This window comes from Silene latifolia, chromosome 10 (genome assembly GCF_048544455.1).
Source record: "Silene latifolia isolate original U9 population chromosome 10, ASM4854445v1, whole genome shotgun sequence".
In the NCBI taxonomy this organism is placed as follows: domain Eukaryota; kingdom Viridiplantae; phylum Streptophyta; class Magnoliopsida; order Caryophyllales; family Caryophyllaceae; genus Silene; species Silene latifolia.
Genome location: NC_133535.1, coordinates 111,826,005 through 111,850,783, shown reverse-complemented (window position 1 = coordinate 111,850,783; position 24,779 = coordinate 111,826,005). Strand labels below are relative to the sequence as shown.

At 39.8% G+C, this 24,779-nt stretch overlaps 1 non-coding gene across 1 annotated transcript; it reads right to left on the bottom strand.

Moving 5' to 3' along the window:
• Positions 1–10,310: 10,310 nt before the first annotated feature.
• On the bottom strand, positions 10,311–10,417 carry LOC141609680 (small nucleolar RNA R71). The gene has a single exon (XR_012527600.1). It is a non-coding gene; the product is annotated as a small nucleolar RNA R71 (small nucleolar RNA).
• Positions 10,418–24,779: the final 14,362 nt, after the last annotated feature.

Here is a 24,779-nt window from a genome sequence, read left to right as displayed (position 1 = left end):
TGTAAGTTTTCACAAGAAACAAATGCTCATTTTTCCTTTTCAATTATCACGAGTACGACAGGTTTGTGGCTCGTGAAGCTGTCTTTCTAAAATACAAGTTTATTTTTAGAAGACAAAGTGGGAGAAATTATTCAAGAGCCACCAAGAATGCCACAGAGAATGTTATGTCGCAAGAAACTGGTCTTTCTTGGCTACATGAGACGTTTTGTGTAAGACTTTGTTTCTTCAAAAACCTAGGAGGTTAAATTCGTCACTTGCTAAAAATGATGAATTCATGCCACTTTTAAGAAAGTAAAGAGCTTATAACTTACAAAAGAAATTGTTTGATTCAAGTTAATTACTTCTAGAAAGTAATGAACGAATGACTTACATAAGAGTGTTTAAGTCACAACTCAATACAAGGCTTAGAGCCATGAGAATCCGAAATAAAAGGCTTGATTAGTGACAAAGGGTTTTGCACTAATAAAGAGATATTTCAAAGCAAGATTGGTTGCAAAGGGTTTTGCACTAATTGAAATGCTTAAGTCTATTTGGATCTTCTTAGGGATTGTGTTTCATTATGAGGTTATGAAATACGTAGCAAGTGAATCTAAAACCCACTTCTTCAAAAGAAGGAATGTATTCAATACATGTCATGAGTTTTGTAGATTCTTGCAATCCTAAGATAATGTGAAACTTAAGAGAGGGTCTTAAGTAGGACATCAATGAGTTAGAATCAACATTTTGATCATGTGATAAAACATTTCTCGATAAGTCGAGAAGTTGTGTTTATACATGGAGTTTAGTGGGAGTTACGGAATTTTTAATTAGTCCGATATGTGGATGACATATTGATCATTGAGAATGATTTAAGACTTTTGGAGTATTATAATACATCTTGAATATCCGGATTTATGAAGATAAATCCACATGATATTAGCGTCAGTAAGAAGTCTTATGTTGATAAGATTCATGACTAGTTCAATTAAATTGAACATATTTGATTGATTCCATTTGCTTCCGCTGCCAGATCAATTAAATGAGTAATGATGTATAACACTTCATATACTTCGAGTATGATGAATTATTTTCAAAATCGAATTTAAGTAATCTTTACCAAGTAAGCCATAAAGATTACTCTTAAGTGCTTGCAGAAGCATTAAGGCTATGATGCAAAGTGTTTATGATGCAATTTTGTGTAAGGGTGTTACACAAGTGACAATTGACAATTGAGATTGCGCATGGTTTCCGACAAAACCATAATCAAAACACATTAGGATGGTTAAGATACCATTGTGGCAATGTTAATTAAGAAGTAGATTTTCTAGAATCGTTCTAGGCAATAAAGAACAATGAGAGATATTTATAACGGAAATTGAGTACACTTGCAATCATGAGATGTGCAAGAGGATGAGTCCCGCACACTATGAAAACAGTGGGAGCTATTCTTAGGCTAAGAAGGTCTATGTCTTGATTGGATCTCGACACGTACTCAGAAAGTTTTGTAATGCAAATGCATACATTACAAAGGAAAACGAGTATGTAGTAGGGTTGAGTAAGGTACAAGAAATTGATAAAACCTACTAACCAAAGCCTTCTCAAAGGCTAAACATGATGAGTCATGTCATTTCAATTGAATTGAAATGAACAACTACATACAAGGTCAAATTAGATTATAGAATATGAAATAGTAATCAGGCATTGACTATTCATATGTGATAATCGCATTTGTCGTTCGAGTTTTACTTTAAAACTCCTTTATTATACTTTGTTACATCCAAACAGGTTGTAGAGACAACATTGAACCCCGTTAAAGTGAACACGGATTAGCATTGTATTCGCCCATAGTCACTTGTATGAGGTGACGTCTCGAAGTGACTAGAGTGTGATGCGATTGGTGGCAAGTTCAAGTGTCATAGAGTCATGTGAGATGACTAGTCGATCACATAGGCAGACTGTTAGGAACACTTTGTCGGGCCTTATGACCGCTTATAGAGTTCTGGCAATTTATATAGCCTGGTCGTGGCGAGAGCTACTATAGTATTCTAATGAGTCGATTCTTTTGACTAAAGACTATTCACCTAAGATGGCACAGTTTTAGATTAACTTTGATTTGTGTTACTACGACCTTCGTAAATGGGGTCAAATGGGCATATTTTGGGTTATGATGGCTGTGGCTAGTCGAAGGGAATGAGTGCGATAGGAATTGTCCATCCCCTTGTCAGGGTTAAAACAATATCTCAGGGCCACTCGAGGAGTAATGAACTGGAAATGCGTGGCCACGCTCGGAAGGTATCTATGATAGATAAATCCGGTCAATCAGTTATTCTCCAGATCGAGGAAACCACTCTCGATATGATCACTTGCAAGTACGACCTGAAAGACACCTTGCATTGAGTGGGAGATAGTAATAGGACAAGAGAATTGGTGACGCACACTTGTCGAGGACAAGTGGGAGATTGTTGGGAAAATGTGTCCTCAACAATAGTGCGATCACATGATTTAAATATCATTATTAAATCTCATTTTAAGAATACATGTGGGATGTAATATTTTACAGTCAACTGGTCCACATATATCGGTAATGATTGGCTGACTAGAGTTTGACATTACTGTCGTGCGACGGTGGTGATCAGTTGATCCCCTTAGGTCATACCTATAGGGAAATACTCTTAATTGATTATTTAATTAATCGTATACCGATACGAGTTAATTAAATTGCTTAAAATTGACGGATGATTTTGTGAGTATTATTTACGTATCTTATTGTAAATATGATTAAATGAGACACGGTCTAAGTAATCGAATTGTTTTATTACTTAGATGAAATCATTGTTTCTGAAACAATTGAACGGAATGAATAAATCATTATAAATACAGAATGTTGTAATTTATAATTTGGAAACATTTTGGCACGAGTAATTACGAATTACTAGTCAATTTTGTAAATGACATATTTTATGACTATGTTGATTTTTAATATGTTAAAAATACATTACATTGTGACATGTCATGTAACATGTTACATGTGATAAAATTGACAAATGACAAAATAAAATGGACCATCCATTTTATTATGAAAATGCCGAAATTAGAGGGAGTATATGATATACATTGTGTTTTTATCTTGAGTGGAAAACACAATAATTATACCTAAAGGAGTAGCCATGCACACCTATGCTTTTGAGAAGAGCAAAAATAAAAGGTATTGGGCTACCTATCCAAGGCCCTCTCTCTCTTCTCTTTTTCGGCCCTATCAAAAGGAAGAGAGAGCAATTTTTCCTCTCTAATTATTCATTCATTTTTGTGATACACAAGACAATTTTCTAGTGTAAGAAAATGTATAATCTCTACATCTTATGAGATTTCTAGAGAAATAAACTACACAAAACATCACCTCTTGACCGAAATTTTCAAGAGCCAAAATACATTTTATTTTGTGTCAATTTTATTGTAAAACTAATATTATTACTAGATCTAAATAGTATTGTTTTATTAAGATGTATTCCTTGGGTATATGCTTTTGGGAGGGATTCTACACTTGAATCCTTGTTCTTCCATTTGGAGAGCTCAAGAACAAGTGAGTAGGAGAACTCACTTGTGCCCATATATCCGAAAATCACAATGTAAGATGATGGTTTCTTCTTTATGTTGTTTATTAGTTTGCATGCATAAAATCCATCTTTAATTTTATGAGAAATTAAATTAAGACATATATGAATATGTAAGTATATAGATCTACTTTTCCTTCAAAAAATGGATACGATGGATAAAGGGATCGATAGTATTTGAGTTTCACTTTGGGAGTTTGCTTTTGTTGTTGTTTTTCCCCCCAATTTCTTGTGACATATAACATTTGAGAACACTTTCTTGCCATTCTTTTGATTTTTGGCATTTCAATACTTGACAACTTTCAACTTTTCTTTGAAACATTTTTAAGGTCACCCAATATGTAGTGAGGGTGGCTTATATTTGAAGCTTTAGGAGTTCTATTTTTGCTCCTCTTTTCATTTGATGCATTTTTTTTTTTGCAAACTTTCTTTCACTTTTCATTTCATTGAACTCAAATTGATTTCTTTTTGTGCCCATTCCCTTTGATGATAAAAATGTGGTAGAATATGGATGATGGATGGATGGATGCATGGTTTCAAGGGTCACCTTGGAATAAACGGTAGCCAAGGAGTTATCACACCACAAGGTACTCTTGACTAGGCCTTAATCCATGGGTCAAAGGACACTAGCATGACACATCCTAGGGTGTTTTACAAGTATTCTAACAAGCAAAGTCTTAGGAAGAAAAAGCATCTACTATGGCCTATATACACTTGTCAATCTTCCCAAGTAGACGGTTTCGCAAAATTTTCTAACATGCAATCTACATGCCATGATGCAACTAGCATATAAACATCCTAATGCGTATGATTCTACCAACTAATATGCCATATACACTAAATGCAAGTCCTAAGTTCACATTGTTATACCACATCAATCAAAATAAAGCCACATAGTCATTAACATAAAGAGGAAAAAGGAAATTGGAAAGATCATACCATGCGGTCTTCAATATCCTCATGTCTCGGATGTGGCATAGTCAATCAATGTGAACAAGGATGAACAAGCACCATATATAAAAAACAATATATACAAGACTACACTACAAAGGAAATGAACTTGTTTTTGGTTTTTTCAATTTTTCAAATTTTTATGGGTTTTGTTTTTATGAAATTAAAAGACATATTTTTGTGATTTTTCGAAATTTTTCAATTTTTATGCATTTTTGGAATATAAATTCCCATCCCCCTCTTTATTTTGGACATTGTCCTCAATGTACATGTAGGAGTAGGAATAAAAAGAAAGTACATGTTTTTGGATTTTTTGGATTTTATGGAAATAAAGTACAAATGCAATGATATGATATGAATGAATGCATGCTCTAACTAAATGCAATTCTATATGACATATATAACAAATGAATGCAATCTAAACTATATTATATGATGCATGATTTAAACTATGGTCACTTATGATCAAACCTCCCCAAACTAATTTAAACACTATTTCTAGTGTAGAAAAGAATAAGATTGGTCATTAGTGATTATGCATGAATTCTAGCCTATATGCAACTAACTACATGAATCATGTGAGATATATTACAATGCAACTATACTATATGAACTAACTAATGTAAATGCTATATGATACAAATGCATGCGAAAACTACGTGAAATGCAATGTATATACAAAAGAGAGAGGGAGAGATGGGTATCATACAAATGGAGGTGGTGAGGTAGGCCTCTTTCACTCGTCATCCTCCTCATCTTGGTAGCCATATTGGTGAGAGCTCCCGGCTTGGTTATACCCTCTTGCTTGGCCCCAATACCCTCCTTGGTCAAATTCTCCTCCTTGATTGGCTAGAATGCCCTCCGCCGTCGCGATCCCAAGCTTGGTTCCCTTGATTAGGGAACAAGTGTTGCGGTTGTGCCCAAGTGGGCAAAGGGCCATTAGGGTCAACATACCCTTGTTGAGCCATGTTATAGTATTGGGGATAAAGGGCCAAGTAGTTGTCGACCCTCCCTTCATGTACCCCGAGGTCCACTCTATTCATGAGTGCCATCAAATCATTAATACCCGGGGTATTGGAGATTTCCGGTTCAAATTTGGTATGAGGGATAGCGTATGGTGGGATAGGCACATAGGAAGGTGGGCGAATAGGCCTTCCCGGTACCCCACGAGGTACTTGTTGTTGGTGGGGTGGCTCTTCCCTTTGAGGGGGATTATCGAGAATTTGGATATCAAGGAGGTAGCTTGGTGGAGGCGAGTATGGGCTCAATCTTAGGTCAATGCCCGGTATCTTCCAACCCTCAAGGATGATTGAGGTGCATCCTTTGGTGCACCATTCTACACTCTCGTCTTGAGTGTAGTTATACCACCGGTGATGGTTGAAGACGGTGTGCTCATCAATCAAAGTCCTCCCCTCAAGAGGAGTATAGATCCCACGGGCGTTGAACCCGGGGCAAAGGTAGTTGGCCAAAATAGTAATTAGACCTCCCATTACGAAGGTCTTGAGTTGGGTGGTCCCTTGAGCAAAATCATTAAACTTAGTAAGTATCTCAAGGGGCGTGTTGAAGTTATAGCGCCTCGTTCCTCGAACATTCAAATAGGACTCAAGAAAAGTTAAATCAATGAGAGTACACCTATCTTGTTCGTACCTCCCATTGATGGTACCGTCCACAAAGCGCTTGGTGATTCGAATCACCGGATGTTGGATGGCGAAGGTGTAGCATTGCTTTAAACCGGTAAAATTCCTCCCGGAAATAGCCCTCCAAAGTTGGTCCACATCGAAATTATCGGGTTTATCGGTATAGTTGGTGGGTACTTCAAGACCGAAAATGTAGGCAAATTGATCAAGGGAAAGACTATGGTCTAGGTTGCACAACCTAAACTCCATGCCCACAGTTGTTCGGGTATTCGTTACAATGCGAAGGCTACTCAAAAATTCAAGGGTGAGACTAAGGTACGTCTCCTCATGGGCATGGAAAAGTTTTCCAATCCCAAGGCCATCAAAGAACATCTCGGTACGGTACCTTATCTTAAGGATTTCCAACACCCTAGTATCTATGAATTGAGTGGGTTCATAGTTCTTACCTAGCAATTTGACAAAGTTCTTGCGGTGGTCATCGGATTCAAAAAGCACCTCTTGGAAGTACTCAAGTTGTTCAATTCCTCCTCTCATTAAGGGACGGAAGTTCCTTGGTAGCGCTACCTCTCGCGGAATTGATGAGGATGATCCCTTGCATTTCCTTCCGGTAGATTCAACCAACTTCTTGGCCTTGCCTTTGAGGTTCATCATCTTGAAGTTGAGGAAATGGGGGTTTTGTTGGCTTTTGATGTGAGGGGAGTGTTTTTGAGGAAGGAGATGAGTGTTTTAGGGTTTGATAAGGTGAAGAAATGAGGGAGAAAGCGGGTGATTTTATAGAAGAAGAAGGGAATCCGGGCGGATAAGGGTGGGACCTGTCCGGTTTATCCGAGAAAAAGGGCCAATCCGAGCGTCTTCGCTTCGGGACGGGCGTCTTCCGATAATAGGAGACGAGCGTCTTCCTACAAATCTGGGCGGATATTAATACAGGGATTCTGCTAAGTTGGGAGCAGGAATAAGACAGGCGTCTTCTGTGTTGAGACGGGCGTCTTCCTCGGGACGGGCGTCTTCTCAAAAATCCGCTCGGATTTCCTGGCGGTTTCAAAACCTTGTTTCAGATGACATTCAAGACGGGCGGCCCGTGAAGAATACGAGCGACTTTTCTCAGGACGGGCGTCTTGGGCTGAATCCGCCCGGATTCTGAGACAGCACTAACCAGTTATGTGACGGGGGTCCTGGACGGGCGTCCAGGCCTCGGGACGGGCGTCTTCAGCTCCTTTTCTTCTTTTTCTTTCTTTTCCTTGCAATATCATACCCTTTCACCGATTTGCTATTCCTCCTTATCTTTTTCTGAAATTTGCTCGTTAAAAATGTAAGATGACTCTCTCTCTCACCACTCTCATGAAAGAAATCAAATCCAAATGCAATAATGTACAATATTATACAAAGTAGAGGGTCCAAGAAATATCTTACAAATGGTGGTCTAAGATAGGACTCCACCAAACTAGTTCAAATTGTAGAAATTCTTATCCATAGAGCTCAAGGCTCTTAATAAGAGATCAAAAGCTTGTGAACAAGCTCCAAATAAGCATAAGTATGGTTTGCTTAACTTCAAGACGAAGCTTCGCCAAGGAAATTTGTCATTCATTCTTGCTTTCTTCCTCTTCTTGGCACTTGTATACTTTCGATGCTTCAAACCAATTAGCCCATGATTCTTGTCAACATAAGGTAGGAAGTATGGTTCATGGTTGTTTGGAGACTTCCACTCACCACCTTCTTCTTTAATTTTGGTGATGATGATAGCATTTGGATTATTCAATCCCTCAAGAGTAGAAGGACAATTCTCATGACCTTGATGATCGAGTTCCTTAGAAGTTGACATTGTGGGTGCCAAATTCCCACAAGTAGTTTCATTTGCAAGCTTCTCTTTGAGCTTTTTCACCAAGTAGCTTTTGTACGATACTTTGGCCTTGATGCGTGTCATTTATATGATGTTGTATACCTCATTTCACACGCAATTCAGAGCTCATTTTAGTAGTTTATGCTACTATTCTCCCTATTTCCGTCTACTTTCGTGTTTTTGTACATTATTGCAGAAATGTGAAGAATTCAGCGGAAATCAAGCTAAATCCGTCCCCGAGTATCCTGCATTACATTTGACATGAAGTACTTACGCAAGGAATGAGCTTGGTGCGCATTTCGAGGCGCAAAAGACAAATCCACGAGAAGTTAAAAGCGGATTATCAGCAAAAGCAATCGATCGACTGGCCCCCTCAGTCGATCGACCAACCCACGACTTCCAGAGACTACTGTTCAGTGAAGAGCAGTCGATCGACCACTACCCTTAGTCGATCGACCAAGCCGCTACCTCAGACGAGAATTAAGAGATCGAGGAAAAACAAGCCCATTATGCTTAGGTTTTAATAATAAGTGTTACGTATATTTGCTATATAACGTAACCTAGTTTACATATACAATCATCTAGCTATTATCAAGTTTTACTGTCAGTTTTAGTTTATCAAATAATTAGGGTTCGGGATATTATTTCGCATTGGATTTTCGTTCGTACTTTCAATCATTCCGTTACAATTCTTCTGTGATTTTGGTATTCTTCTTATTCCAGTTTATTACTTTATTTGCATTCATAGATATAGAATTGTTAGTTAGTTTCCCGAATCCGTAATTATTGTTTTATGCTAGCCTTTTGTTCCCTTGTTTTAATCATGAATTCAGTAGTTAATTTCGTAAATTTCATTGTTGTTATCGTCCCTAGTATGAATAGCTAATTTAATCGTGCTAGGATGTAGGGGAACTATAGATTAGGCGGCGTAGAATTAACACGGCCTGAATCGCGTGTCCGTCGATCGACTGACATACATGGTCGATCGACTGACCACGTGAGGTTTTACCTTCGTTTTAATTGTTTTAATTCTTTATTCGACGAATCGAGTGCACACGACTAGTTGAATGTTTAGGATTCGACTGACCCATTAGATCGAGAGATAGGGACAGTTGTTAGATCACCAATTAAAATGACTAAACTATGCTGAGATCGAAAGATAGGTAAAGTTTAGATTATTAGTCACTTTTCAGGACGAGAGTCAGTATTAGTGATATTAGGGAGTTATAGCGAGATCGAAAGATGCTATCTGTTAAGAGTGGACCGAGAGGACCTCTTGTTTTCCCGCCTCATGTGTTTGATTTAGACCGACTTAGTTTTTCTTTGCCGAAACTATAGTGAACCGACCATCCTAGTACCCTTCTTTATATTTGATTTCATCCGTTTGCTTAGTTTACTTTATTTTATTGCTCATTAGCTATAGACCAATTCAATCAACCCCCACACTTGTTACCTTAGACTAAATTTAGACAACTTTTAATTACATTCGCCTCCTTGTGGTTCGACCCTGTTACCACTAGCCTAGGTTAGTTTTAATAGGAATTATAAATATTATTTTTGGTACTCACAACGACGGGTATCAAATTTTGGCGCCGTTGCCGGGGAGGCAATTGTTCTAATTTTTAGTTGTTTTTATTTAGTCTTTCTTAGTTTAAGGGACATCCGTGCCTTAAGCTTTTCTTATATTCTTTTTGTAGTTTCTTCTTATGCGCAGGTCACAGGGTGGTGAACTAGTACCATTCAATCCTGAGATTGAGAAATCCTTGCGTGAGTTGAGATGATCATCTAGGATATTGCCGATAGAGGAAGAGCTGAGTACTCTGTCTAGCTACTACGAGAACGAGCTGTTCGAAGAAGATCCACCTACATCTCCTGCTTCTACTTCTTGATTGAGACAGTCACTTCTCCGAAATTCCAGTCATGGTGAAGAAGCAACTATAGCAAGTCATTCGAGCCGACATTTGCAAATCTATACAAGGGTTCGAATTACCGGAGTGATATGAAATTGAACCGAAGCCTTCTTATATCAACTTGGTTGAGATAAACCGATTGGGAGCTACAAATGAAGATGCGGCCAAGCATATGGAAATATTTATTGATTATTCTTTGCTCTATACCCCCGCCGACCGGTGTGACCCGGGACCGATAAAGGAGACCATGCTTATATTCTCACTCCGCGATGTCTTTGCAAGGGAGTGGTACGGAGATCCGGATCGAGCCGCTCATGGGATCACCGATTGGAATTCTTTGGCCTTGGCATTCTACAAGAAATACTTCTCTGCCTCGAAGACGAATGCCATTAGAGCTCAGATCACGAGCTTTAAACAGGGACCTGATGAGAACTTTCATGAAGCATGGGTCCGTTTCAAGAAGCTAGTGCGAACCATTCCGCACCATGGGTTCGAAAAATGGAGTCTTTGCAATCAGTTCTATAACGGGCTGTATGACGATCAGAGGGCTATCTTGGATCTGCAGACCAATGGCCGATTTGCTTGAGAATATGGGAGAGACTAAGGGGTGGAAGATCATTGATGACTTAGCCACCCATAAAGCTGAATATGGGAATTCGAGAGGAAATCAGAGGAGGAGTGCTGAATCCCCTTCTGTAGCTGCATTAGAGGCTCTCACGGCGAGGTTTGACAAATACGAGTTGGAAGGAGCTTCAAAAGGAGGGATGTATCATGTAAATGTTGTTTCAGACGGTCCTTTCGTCTGTAGAAGATGTGGAGCTGAGGGACATGTTTCATAAAATTGTCCTAGTCCCTTTGAGTCTTGTGCTGCCTTTCAACATTATAGGCAGACAAACACGTACTATGAGCCGAATGTCCACCTAAACTTAAGGTGGAGTAGCCAAAATGTCCTGAATCCGACTCAACCTCCACAGCAGCAGCAGCAGCAAACTTATGTGCCTCCTCATAAGCAACAACAGTACCAAAAACGTCCCTATGTGCCACAGCAGCAACCTGTTGGGGTTGGTGTCCTTAACAGTTAGTGCAAGGACTTATAAACCTCTAAAAAGGATCAAAGGGCATACTTTTGGTATTATTATCAGTTGATCCACGTTTATCAATAACGGTTGGCTTGCTAAATAAGTTTGACGTTATTGTCATACAGATGGCGGTGATCAACTGGTCCCTAAAAGTCACACCTATAGGATACGTTCGAGAGATGTGACGGTATGAAAATACTGTCATGTAGATGCCAATTTTGACTAACCAGTTAGTCCGAGTTATTTGACTAGTAATTAGTCAAATATGTGATGTTGAGATATTATATTTAATACGGATTAAATATCATGGGCTAAGGCGAATTAACTTGATTAATTCGTAAAATTAAATATAAAACGATTTATATTTAATTAAATGTATATTGAATATAATTATACAATATCTTTGTTTTTGTCGGACACGAATTAATAATTCAGCTAACCCGTATTATTAGCTGATGCCTTAATTTCCGATAACCGATAATGATTTATAATCAAACCGCGTCATATACATTTAGTCATTGGGGTTCGGACTACGAGTCAAATAGAAGAGGAAATGGAAAAGCCCATTTCCTCCCCATGGACTCGGCTTGGCCGAATTAGGAGAACAAAAAGGAGAGCCTCCTCCTTCTTGTGTAACCTAATCATCATTAGTGAAAGATAATTAGGGTTTCGAAGAGCATTCTTCTCTGTAGAAACCGAGATCTCACATCTCAAGCAAACTCACATCAGTTCTCCCAATATTACAAGGCAATCGGAGAACATGTTCTAGCACAAGGGCATATCTCGGACAAGGTCTTGGGTGCAACAATTAGGAGGGAATCTCATTTGATTTCTGTTCTTTACGCCGCACTATAAGGACCCGAGGTTGATTCTAATTCCTCATCGTTTCTATATTGTATTTATGTTTTATGACGATATTCACATGTTAAATTTACGTTATAGTCCTAAATTTAAAGGGTAGTATACGGATATTAACCCACAAGTGGTATCAGAGCTAGGCCACGTGAATTTTTCCATGTGTTTTTCATAAAACGATCTTGAAACGATTTTGCTTTTGTCTCGAAAACCGTGCCTAGTATACACGGCAGAAATTTTTGAAACCGTGTCATGTATTACACGGAAATTTCATCTTGTTTTCGTTTTTTGTTTTATGCATATTGTTGTGTTATACGGAGATTATAACAATATGTCATGTTTTGTCAATTATAAAATTGTTTTTGATGTGTTTTTGATCAATTTTGCGAATGATTTATTCATCAAAACTGTTTTCACGAGGGTTTGAAGTTTTCAGAGGTTTTAGCACTCGATCGACCAAGTTTTTAATCGATCGAGTGGTTTTTCTGACAAGTTTTTGCTCGATCGAGTCCTTGTTGTACTCGATCGACCGCTTTAAAACTCCACGCTCGATCGAGGAGTCCTCGTACTCGATCGAGCAAGTGTCTTGATATAAGTCCTCGATCGACCACCGATTACGTCGATCGAGTACCTCTGATTAGCATACCTCTCGATCGACTTGCAGTTCATCGATCGAGCCCTCTGTCCCTCGATCGAGCACTTATGTCCCTGGATCGAGGGATTTAAATCTTTAATGACTTTGAAAATTTGTTTCTTTTGATTTAAATTTTCTTTTGGCTTCAATATGTACTTTATACGGATATAGTACACTCGCTATGATTGTGAAACGGTTCACACACGTACCATTAAGTTATTTTAAAGCGTTTTTAAAGTAACGGATTGTAATGGATTAAAATTAAATGATAGAAGCGGTTTTATCACATGAATTTTAATCATTAAAAGGTGGTTTGGATAATTTTAACATAATTACGGAATTATGTCACGAATGAATTTTTTTAGTTGATGCATTTTTATTTATCGTTAATTATGAATGTTTTTGAATGCCTTTTATTACGTATTTATTTATTTATTTTGCAAACGGTTGTAACTTAGTGTGGCCTTAGTAGAACGTGTTACCGTAATGATGGAACACGGTCTTGGTTGTATTTTGAGATCTCGTATCTCCGTTTTGGATTTTTCACTTGTAATTACAGTTTTTAATTAGAATGTAATTAGGTTTATATTTTGTAATTCTAATTGTAATTTTTGAGAAGACCAAAGACGGAGACCAGATGCTCACTCCCGCTAACTGGATCAAGATGGAACAACAAGACAAGCTTCTTGGGTCCAACGGTGGATTCCAAAGTTGTATTTTGTTCTTTTTATTAGGATAGGCCACACTAGGAAATTTTATTTACGTATTGCATTCAATTATTTATGTTATCGTAACGATAGTATGCATCATATTCCGCCTAAAAACCAAACCACCTAATAATTGCATGAAAACTGACACATATAGAGGTCACGAGTTAGTTTTCCTTGACATTCGTATGTCACACGTTTTTCAAAGCCATCATCCAAATAAATTCATTCACGACAAACGCTAGTTATTCGTTCACTTAAAATGAATTATAATTTTGTTGATGGGATCTTCCTCGTATAAACAAAAATTGAGAACGGTCTTTATAGGTCAAACTCCAATGAGTCCCTTCTTCGTCGGTAGGCATAATATGACCCCTTCTACGTCGGGTAAGTTGGAACCGATTGACCTATTTTATCTCAACACTATGATCACTCAACGATCCTGTGATTATGGTGGACTATAGATAGGATTTACGTAAATCTATCGACCAAGAGTTCTTACGGAAGAATTAGCTAAACAGTTGGCTTATCGGTTTACGTAAATTGAGTCTTGGGATCACTTGTATCATTCTTGAGGGAGATCAATTATGCAAGTGGGAGAGTCTACATGTTTAAAATGAATTTTAAAATAGACTTAAATCACCTCGATGAGTTGCTTATTTCGTTTTGTTTTTCTTTCTTTTTCGGTGTAGATCACGATTTTAAACTGCTAAAACAACAAATGGCTGGTTCAAGTGATAACCCAATGCCAAGTGCCACATTGGACCGTGAGTCCTGGCTTCGGATCTTCATGAATCGGATGAATCGGTCTACTCGGATCGAAGAATGATGGATCCAACCGCGGACCGGGGAGGCGGCATTACGGAATCTGCTGCTGGCGACGGGAAGCTCAAATATCTCTTGGAGCCCATCCCGGCAAACCCAGGTCCCACGGCTAGAGCTGCTGAAATCACCAAGTTTAATGATTTCTGTATGGAAGCGGGTGCGATTAAAAACGTACTCATTTTTGCAATGGAACCCAATTTGCAGAAACGCTTCATAGCCCATGGTGCAAACAAGATTTTCACCACGCTCACCAAGGAATTCTCGAAAGCACCGAGAATCGTGACTTATGAGCATACCACTCGCTTCTTTGATGCGAGACTCCAAAAGGGCCAACCGGTTAGCCCACACATTCTCAGCATGATTGAGAATGTCGAGAAACCGGAGACCTTTAATCGTAACATCAGCGAGAACATTGTTATCGACCGCATACTTCACTCACTCCACGATGGTTATTCGCAATTTAGAGCGAATTACTATATGAATGATTTGAAGAAAACTCCCCATGAATTGCACTCCCTTCTCGTACAGACCGAGAAGGACATGAAGTCCAGTGGGAGCATGAAACAGGATGTTCTCGTTGTGTCAAATAAAGGGAAGGGTAAGGGCAAAGCTCCGGCAAACCTAGCAGTAGGCAAGGCGAAGTTCAAGAAGTCGGGTTCAGGTAAGAGTGGGCCTGGTGAGTCGAGCACCTCATCAGCGCGACAAAGAGCAAAATGGATAACATGGAATGCCATCACCGCCACAAGTCCTGGCACCGGAGACGCACATGTCCTGTTTACCATGAGGACATAAAAGCGGGTCGTGTTAAACCTGTTGGTATGTCTTCTTCTTCTACTTTTATTCATATGATTGAGATTAACCACGCAAGTTACGGAACTTGGGTACTTGATATTGGTTGTGGTTCTCATCTGTGTAATCATGTGCGGGGCCTCCGAAATCTCGAACCTCTCGCAAAGGGTGAGGTTGACCTGCGTGTCGGGAATGGAGCAAGAGTGGTTGCCGTCTCGAGGGGAACATACGTGATCCAGCTTCCTAGCGGATTTGAGTTATCATTATATGATTGCTATTATGTTCCTAGTCTTTCGAAAAACATTATTTCAGTTTCTGCACTTGACAAACTCGGATTTTCATTTGTAATTGAGAATAATACTTGCATTTTCTCTTTACACAATATGATTTATGGCGGGCGAGTCTCCATGAATGGAATTTATGTTTTAGATCGGACCACCGAAATATTACACGTAATGAATAAAAAGTTAAAGGTTGGTGACAAAGATCAAACGTATCTATGGCACTCGCCGCATGGGACACATTAATGAGAAACGCGTAAAACATGCTCATTAAACATGGAGCTATCTCGGCCTTTGATTTTCAATCATTTGGCACGTGTGAATCATGTCTCATCGGTAAGATGACTCGTATTTCCTTCAAAGGTGTTGGAATGCGCGCTGCTGACCTATTAGGACTCATACACACGGATGTATGTGGCCCTATGTCAATCACCGCACGAGAAGGCTATAGGTATTTCATCACTTTCACGGACGATTTGAGTAGATATGGCTATGTCTACTTAATGAAGCACAAAAGTGAATCCTTTGAGAAATTCAAGGAATACCAAAATAGGGTACAGAACCTACTTGGTAGAAAGATAAAAACACTACGTTCAGATCGTGGTGGCGAGTATCTTTCTCACGAGTTTGATCAACACCTTAAAGAGGCGTGGGATCGCCCTACAGTTAACTCCACCTGGAACACCTCAATTGAATGGTGTGTCCGAACGGAGAAATCGAACACTACTTGATATGGTTCGATCCATGATGAGTCACACGGTTTTACCTGATTCATTATGGGGTTATGCTCTTTTGTCGGCCGCTCTAATACTTAACCGAAGTCCGTCTAAAGCTGTTGACAAGACTCCATATGAACTATGGAAGGGAACGGTCCCCAACTTGTCCTTTATACGGGTTTGGGGCTGCGAGGCTTATGTCAAGTGGAGACCTGAAGATAAGCTCGGCCCGCGATCGGTCAAGACATACTTTATAGGTTATCCTAAAGGAACACGTGGTCATTACTTCTATTCGCCAACCGAACAACGTGTTTTTGTTGCGGCTAGTGCGACATTCTTAGAGAAGGAATTTCTCGAGAATGCAAAGAGTGATAGAACCTTCGACCTGTCGGAGATTCCAGAACCAAACACCGAGCAACCATTGGAGGAACCTATTCCTTCAATCCCGGCTGCGGTGAATATTCCTGAGGAACCTAGGAGGTCGGGAAGAGTCTCTATTCCTCCGGACAGATACATTGGTATGGTCGAGGAACATGACATAGATGACGTTCTACTTCTAACGAGTAGTGAACCCGCAACCTATAAAGGTGCCATGACTAGTTCTGACTCAAAGCTATGGCTTGAGGCCATGCAATCCGAGATGGACTCCATGTATGAGAACAACGTGTGGGATCTTGTTGACTTCCCTGCTAAGGTTCGTCCCCTTCAATGCAAATGGCTTTACAAGATAAAGCATTTTGTGGAAGGTCAGCAAGATATCTACAAAGCACGACTAGTTGCTAAAGGTTTCACCCAAGTGCCAGGTTTGCACTACGATGAGATTTTTGCACCCGTAGTCATGCTGCGTTCCATTCGGATTATCTTAGCGATTGCCGCTTTTCATGACTATGAAATTTGGCAAATGGACGTGAAGACCGCCTTCTTAAACGGCTTTTTGGAGGAAGAGTTGTACATGGTACAACCCGAAGGTTTCATCGATCCAGTACATCCTAAGAAAGTGTGCAAGCTTAAGCGTTCCATTTATGGACTTAAGCAAGCATCTCGGAGTTGGAATCATCGCTTCGACCAAGTGATAAAAGAAAATGGATTTACTCGATCGGTCGAGGAACCATGTCTATATATCAAGTCGAGTGGGAGCAAGATTGTCTTCCTAATATTGTATGTTGATGACATACTCCGGATTGGGAATGACATACCTCTCTTAACTACGGTGAAAGTATGGTTGAAAAACCATTTCCAGATGAAAGATCCGGGAGAGGCACAAAGAATTCTAGGCATCCGTATCTATCGAGATAGATCACGACGGATGTTATCTCTCGATCGGGAGTCTTACATAGACAAAGTCCTAGAGAGATTCAAGCATGACTAACTCCAAGAAGGGGTTCCTTCCTATGGCTCCGGGGTGCATCGAGCAAGTCTCGGGCACCAGAGACACCGAAGGAAGAGAAAGAGCGCATGACACGGATTCCTTATGCTTCGGCAATAGGATCAATCATGTATGCCATGATATGCACACGTCCGGACGTGGCATATGCATTGAGTATGACAAGTCGATCCAACAAAGAACCAGGTGAACCACATTGGTTGGCTGTCAAGAACATTCTTAAGTACCTACGGAGGACTAAAGATTGGGCATTGACTTATGGAGGCGATCAAAAGCTATGCGAACCGATTCATGCAGATGCTAGCTTCCAAACGGATCGAGATGACTCGAAATCTCGGTCTGGATTCGTTTTTACTCTTAATGGCGCTGCGGTCACTGGAAGAGTTCGAAACAAACTGTCTCACAAAGAGATTCTACGATCGAGTCCGAGTACTATGCCGCGTCGAAGCTACAAAGGAAGCGATATGGATGCGTCAATTCTTACATGGGCTCTCTGTAGTGCCTAGTTCGAATGACCCGATCACCATCTATTGCGACAATAGTGGTGCCATCTTCCAAGCTAAGGAGCCAAAGTCTAGCAACAAGTCTAGACATGTACAACGGAAAGCTCATCTAATCGGAGATTACGTGGAGCAAAAGACAAAGAGTGATAGAAAAGATTGCTACAAATGATAACATAGCAGATCCTCTCACTAAAGCATTACGACAAGATAAGCATGAAGGGCATGTTAATTCCATGGGAATTAAACGTGTTCCTAAGTTGTAGTACTCTTTTATGGATCAGATTCATCCTCTCTTGTACTCTATACGACATCATCGTTTTGATATTTTATATATATATTTTGTTTTTCATGTGGAATTGTACGACAATTTTGAACACCACAAAGTGAACTGAACAAACATCATATCTTTTTCAGTCCTTAATTGCCAGAGCTGATAACTCTGGCAATTATTTTGTGACGTTGGTTGATGGTGGGTTCAACGAGCCATAAGTCAACCGGTTGACTGACCAATCACAGAGGCGATTTATACGGATATTTCGTAGGACACAATTGTGACATCGACGTGGAGTCCTAAATGTTTTATAACATTCGTTGCCGGGTCGTGGATAGGACTTCCATGGTGATCCTAAGAGTCGATTCTTTTGACTATCGTTGTCTCTAGAGACTAAGGCAGATTTTGGGTGACTTTGGTTTCTTTCTCACGGTCATCCGTAACAGGGGGCCAAGTAGATTTTTTCTGGGTCATTTCATGCTGTGCTTAGATCGGAAGGAGTTCGAGTTGAAGGAAATATTCAGCCTTTATCAGGTACTTGATATTTCTCAGGGCCACTCGAGGAGCTGTAACTGAAATGCATGGCCATGCTCGGATACGGATTCGTTTTATCAGTTAAGTTACTCTCTAGTCGGGGAAACCACTCTAGATACAGATCGATTGTAAAATACGACCTTTGTGGATCCAGATCTGCAAATTGTTTTACATTGAGTGGGAGAAATTTTAAATGAATATGAGAATCGGTTATCGCATATACACTTGTTCGGACAAGTGGGAGTTTGTTGGAGCTTGTGTCCTCCAGTTAGTGCGGATAACGTCATTGCACATACACTTGTACGGACAAGTGGGAGCTTGTTGGGGTTGGTGTCCTTAACAGTTAGTGCAAGGACTTATAAACCTCTAAAAGGATCAAAGGGCATACTTTTGGTATTATTATCAGTTGATCCACGTTTATCAATAACGGTTGGCTTGCTAGATAAGTTTGACGTTATTGTCATACAGATGGCGGTGATCAACTGGTCCCTAAAAGTCACACCTATAGGATACGTTCGAGAGATGTGACGGTATGAAAATACTGTCATGTAGATGCCAATTTTGACTAACCAGTTAGTCCGAGTTATTTGACTAGTAATTAGTCAAATATGTGATGTTGAGATATTATATTTAATACGGATTAAATATCATGGGCTAAGGCGAATTAACCAGTTAATTCGTAAAATTAAATATAAAACGATTTATATTTAATTAAATGTATATTGAATATAATTATACAATACTGTTTTTGTCGGACACGAATTAATAATTCAGCTAACCCGTATTATTAGCTGATGCCTTAATTTCCGATAACCGATAACAGTTTATAATCAAACCGCGTCATATACATTTAGTCATTGGGGTTCAGACTACGAGTCAAATAGAAGAGGAAATGGAAAAGCCCATTTCCTCCCCATGGACTCGGCTTGGCCGAATTAGGAGAACAAAAAGGAGAGCCTCCTCCTTCTTGTGTAACCTAATCATCATTAGTGAAAGATAATTAGGGTTTCGAAGAGCATTCTTCTCTGTAGAAACCGAGGTCTCACATCTCAAGCAAACTCACATCAGTTCTCCCAATATTGCAAGGCAATCGGAGAACACGTTCTAGCACAAGGGCATATCTCGGACAAGGTCTTGGGTGCAACAATTAGGAGGGAATCTCATTTGATTTCTGTTCTTTACGCCGCACTATAAGGACCCGAGGTTGATTCTAATTCCTTATCGTTTCTATATTGTATTTATGTTTTATGACGATATTCACATGTTAAATTTACGTTATAGTCCTAAATTTAAAGGGTAGTATACGGATATTAACCCACACAACCAACCCAAAATTCCGAGTTTGCTGAATTGAAGAATATGTTTCAAAAGGAGTCCCAAGCTAGAGAGGCCGGGATAAAACTGTTAGAGAGCCAAATTGCTCAATTGGCTAGCAAGAATACCACTCGAGCTCCGGGACACTTACCGACTCAAACTGACCAAAAGGAGACCCTTAATGCCATCACTTTGAGGAGCGGGTCTACCCTGGAGGGGCCTGCTATGATTGAGGACGCCCCTGAAAAAGATAAGCCGGAACCAAGTCAAAACAAAGCTGGAACGAGCAAAGGAAAGAAAAAGACGATCAGCAGGTATGTCAGTCGATCGACTGACATACCCGGTCGATCGATTGAAGTGCGAGTTACAGGAGCTTCTGGTACTGTTGAAGCCAGTCGATCGACTGACCAACCTGGTCGATCGACTGGAACCGCTGCTGATAGTGAGCCTTTTCGTCCTCCGATGCCTAATAATTTGAGGGATCACTTATTTCGGGGTACGACAGTCCCGAAAATATTGGGGCAAGATCCGAGTGCTGATGGGTCAGTCCCGGTTCCGAAGTTCGACCCAATGTCGGTCAATGGCTCATATTTGAGACGGTTTGAAGAGGGTTCAAGCTTCAACAAGGAGAAGGTAGTGGACTTCCAGCCTAAGTCCACGGATGCCGGAATGCGAGATTTAGAGGAGAGGGCTAAGTTACTTCTTACAGCCCCATATCCGGAGAGACTAGTGCCGACGAAGGAACAAGTATCTTTCAATAAATTTGAAAAAGTTATTCGTAGCTTGAACGTACAAGTACCTTTTCTCGAGTTGGTAAACCAAGTGCCCGCTTATACTAAATTCATGAAACAACTTTTATCTAAAAAGCGGTCACTTGAAACTGTGCATACTGTCGCACTTACTAAAGAGTCGTGTTCTTATCTGACCCACACTGCACCTCACAAACTAGAAGACCCAGGTAGCTTCTCCGTTCCTTGTAGCATTGGTACCTTTTCTATTGAGAAGGCATTATGTGACTTAGGAGCCAGTATAAGTGTAATGCCCTTAAGTCTTGCTAGGAAGCTCAAATTGACTAGGTTTGCAGTGACCGACATGACAGTACAGATGGCTGACCGATCTGCGGTCCAGCCAATAGGAGTCTTAGAGGACATCCCCGTGCAAATAGGGAAGTTTTTCTTCCCTGTTGACTTCGTTGTACTTGATATGCCTGAGGATGCCCACATTCCTATCATATTGGGTAGACCATTTCTGCACACTGCTGGTGCAGTCATAGATGTAGGTTCGGGAACCTTGACCTTTAAAGTAGGGAAGCATTCCATTGTTTTTGCCCAACCTGCTAAGAAGAAAGACCCCATGTGGCCTGTAACTTGTAATACGGTTTCTGAAAAGAAATCCTACTTTGTGCTTCCTGACATGCCTATCTCTACTCCTATTCCTGTTGTGACACCTCCGCCCCAGATTGGGAGCAAATTGGAGGAAGATTTGTCTATTTCTGATATTGCAGGAGCTGGTTTGGGGAAGGAAGGGCTGCAAGTTGCTCCAGCTGTGAATGAGCCAATCATTTCACGAGGCGGTCTTGGTTGCCTTAGCTATGGCACTGATGAGGAAGTTGATGACGAGCCGGTCAAAGTGAGAAAGTCCGATTTGGATTCTGACGAGCTGGAGGAGGTCATTGATTGGGGAGATGATGAAAGTGTTGATCCGTTGAGTTCTGCGGATGCTGAAGTTAAGAAGGGTGCAGCTGAGAAGATAAGCACCGTTGAGGCTACCTCTTGTAGCCAGAAGCCGACCAAGTGGGCCATTCCGTGGCCGTTCTTGATCAACTATTAGTTGATTGAGACTTCTTTAAAACATTTACATTTTATTTGCTTTCGTTGAACCTTTTTATTTATTGTTTTGTGTGCGCGAAACTTCGCCGTTTACGTTTGCTTAGGATTTTTAAGCACTTTAGACTTTACTTTGGGTTTTGCGCAATTTTGGGCGCGTATTATTGTGCATTTGCAGGTTTTTAGACCTCATTAGCTCAAGTAATTGAGCAAATACGAAGAAATTAGAAGTTACAGCAGTACTTCCGGTCGATCGACTGGTCTGTATAGTCGATCGTCTGATCTGTAGTTTCCAGGAGCTACTGTTCCTTTCGCCTTGGTCGATCGACTGAGCTATGTGGTCGATCGACTGCCCTGCACTGCTGTACTTGTTCACGACCTCTCCCCTGCTGTGTTTGGTCGATTTGCGGAATTGATTGAGTTTTCTACTCCACTTTATCTTCCGTCATATTATTTATTCTTCTATTTTTCTCAATTATGCACATAAATACCGCTTCTTTATTGCTTTCTCGATTTTATGCGTGGTACTTTGTTTATCTTTTCAGGTACTTATTAGTAGCACTGCTGGCTACTGAGACCTCCTAGCTCACGCTGGTTTGGGGAGGTTTCTTTTTGCTGCGCTTAAAGTCTTGTGAGTTCCCGATTTCCACTTCATGTCGTATTTGATTATTTTCTCGCAAATTCCCGTTTCTCTGTTATCTCATTACATGATTTTCCACAATGGGGACATTGTGTAATTTGGTTTGGGGAAGAGTTTTGCGTCGCATATCATTTGCTTGCATTCACGTTTACATTTTTGTTTTGCATCGTTTATTTCATTTCATATATACAAAAATTCAAAAAAAATTGAAAAATTTCAAAAATTCAAACAAATATGCACGTTTATTTTAGCATATAGGTCGAGTCGGAACGGTAGTATTTCCATGATGACATTGCATTTGCATCTGTTTTTGCCTAAGCCTTGCTAATTGACATGTTATTAGTAGAATCATATATGCATAGTCTATGAGTTTTTGTTAATTTATTTGCTGAACTTGAGACTTGACTTAGAATTTTGGCAACCTACATCATATTTCTGAGATTTAGAGCCTATAACTGGTGTCATCTGTGACCGGTTTATTTAGGAATGTTAGTAGTACTCCTTATGAGGCATGTTACATAAATTTGCATAAATATGAACTTAATCTGCTTAATACCTGTATGCATTCGGTTTGTGGTTTGTTGACACATGTGGTAGAGATTATCCTTTATTCTTTATGCCCATAAGCTCCACACTGCCAAAAATAGCCTTTTTGTCCCATTACTACATCCTACATTTAGCCTGTCCTTTGTCAAGCTAGTAGTCTATGTTGTTGGGATTGTTACTTAGTTTTTGGTGGCATATGCTCACGTTTGAGATGTTGTTGGGAAGATGAAAAAGGAAGGAAAGAAAAGTTGAAGGAAAAAGAAAGAAAAGAAAAAAAAAGAAAGAAAAAATGATTCGAAAAATAAAGAAAAAAGAGTTCTGTACTGTTCAAAGCAGTCGATCGACTGCCAATTCTGGTCGATCGACTGGGTTCCGAGAAAGAAATCGATTCGCATAATTCAAAGTCTGTTTCTTATGGCGATTTTTGCTCCCATGTTGCATTAGTATCTTATGGGGAGTTGGTTGATTACTGTTTATGGAGATTTGTGAGATTTGTGCTTGCTATAGCACCGTTTCGATTGATTTTGAGCAAGAAGTTGGATGTTGCCACATGGTTTTGTTTAGGTACTAGCTTGATCACCTATACCTCCACATTCCCATAATTGTTTTGCCTCTTCTTACCCATACCTCACATTATCCATATTTACCTCGGCATGTGTCATGGTCATTTGTTGGTTGGAATGCATATGTACGGTCATAGAGATTACTTTCATATTTTATTGCAGGCATGTTCTTATAGGTCGTAGTTAGGTGAGAGTCTCTACAAAATGAATTCTTTCTATCTTACATATATTCACCTGTGCTTATGAGTGATTTGAGCGACCCGTGAGAGTCCAATTTGATAAGTCTCTATAGTTGACGGTTCAGCAGTTCTTAACGACCTTATAACTCGTTTGCATGATTCATACACTAATTGATTGTTAGTTATTGCATTAAAGTGGTTTAGGCTTTACAGTTGGCAATTCGCTCTGAGATTGAACTCGTTCCATTAGGTCATTAGATCGAGTCTAGTTCTTGCTTGGGGACAAGCAAGGGTTTGGTTTGGGAAAGTTTGATGCGTGTCATTTATATGATGTTTTATACCTCATTTCACACGAATTTCAGAGCTCATTTTAGTAGTTTATGCTACTATTCTCCCTATTTCCGTCTACTTTCGTGTTTTTGTACATTATTGCAGAAATGTGAAGAATTCAGCGGAAATCAAGCTAAATCCGTCCCCGAGTATCCTGCATTACATTTGACATGAAGTACTTACGCAAGGAATGAGCTTGGTGCGCATTTCGAGGCCCAAAAGACAAATCCACGAGAAGTTAAAAGCGGATTATCAGCAAAAGCAGTCGATCGACTGGCCCCCTCAGTCGATCGACCAACCCACGACTTCCAGAGAATACTGTTCAGTGAAGAGCAGTCGATCGACCACTACCCTTAGTCGATCGACCAAGCCGCTCCCTCAGACGAGAATTAAGAGATCGAGGAAAAGCAAGCCCATTGTGCTTAGGTTTTAATAATAAGTGTTACGTATATTTGCTATATAACGTAACCTAGTTTACATATACAATCATCTAGCTATTATCAAGTTTTACAGTCAGTTTTAGTTTATCAAATAATTAGGGTTCGGGATATTATTTCGCATTGGATTTTCGTTCGTACTTTCAATCATTCCGTTACAATTCTTCTGCGATTTTGGTATTCTTCTTATTCCAGTTTATTACTTTATTTGCATTCATAGATATAGAATTGTTAGTTAGTTTCCCGAATCCATAATTATTGTTTTATGCTAGCCTTTTGTTCCCTTGTTTTAATCATGAATTCAGTAGTTAATTTCGTAAATTTCATTGTTGTTATCATTCCTAGTATGAATAGCTAATTTAATCGTGCTAGGATGTAGGGGAACTATAGATTAGGCGGCGTAGAATTAACACGGCCTGAATCGCGTGTCAGTCGACCGAC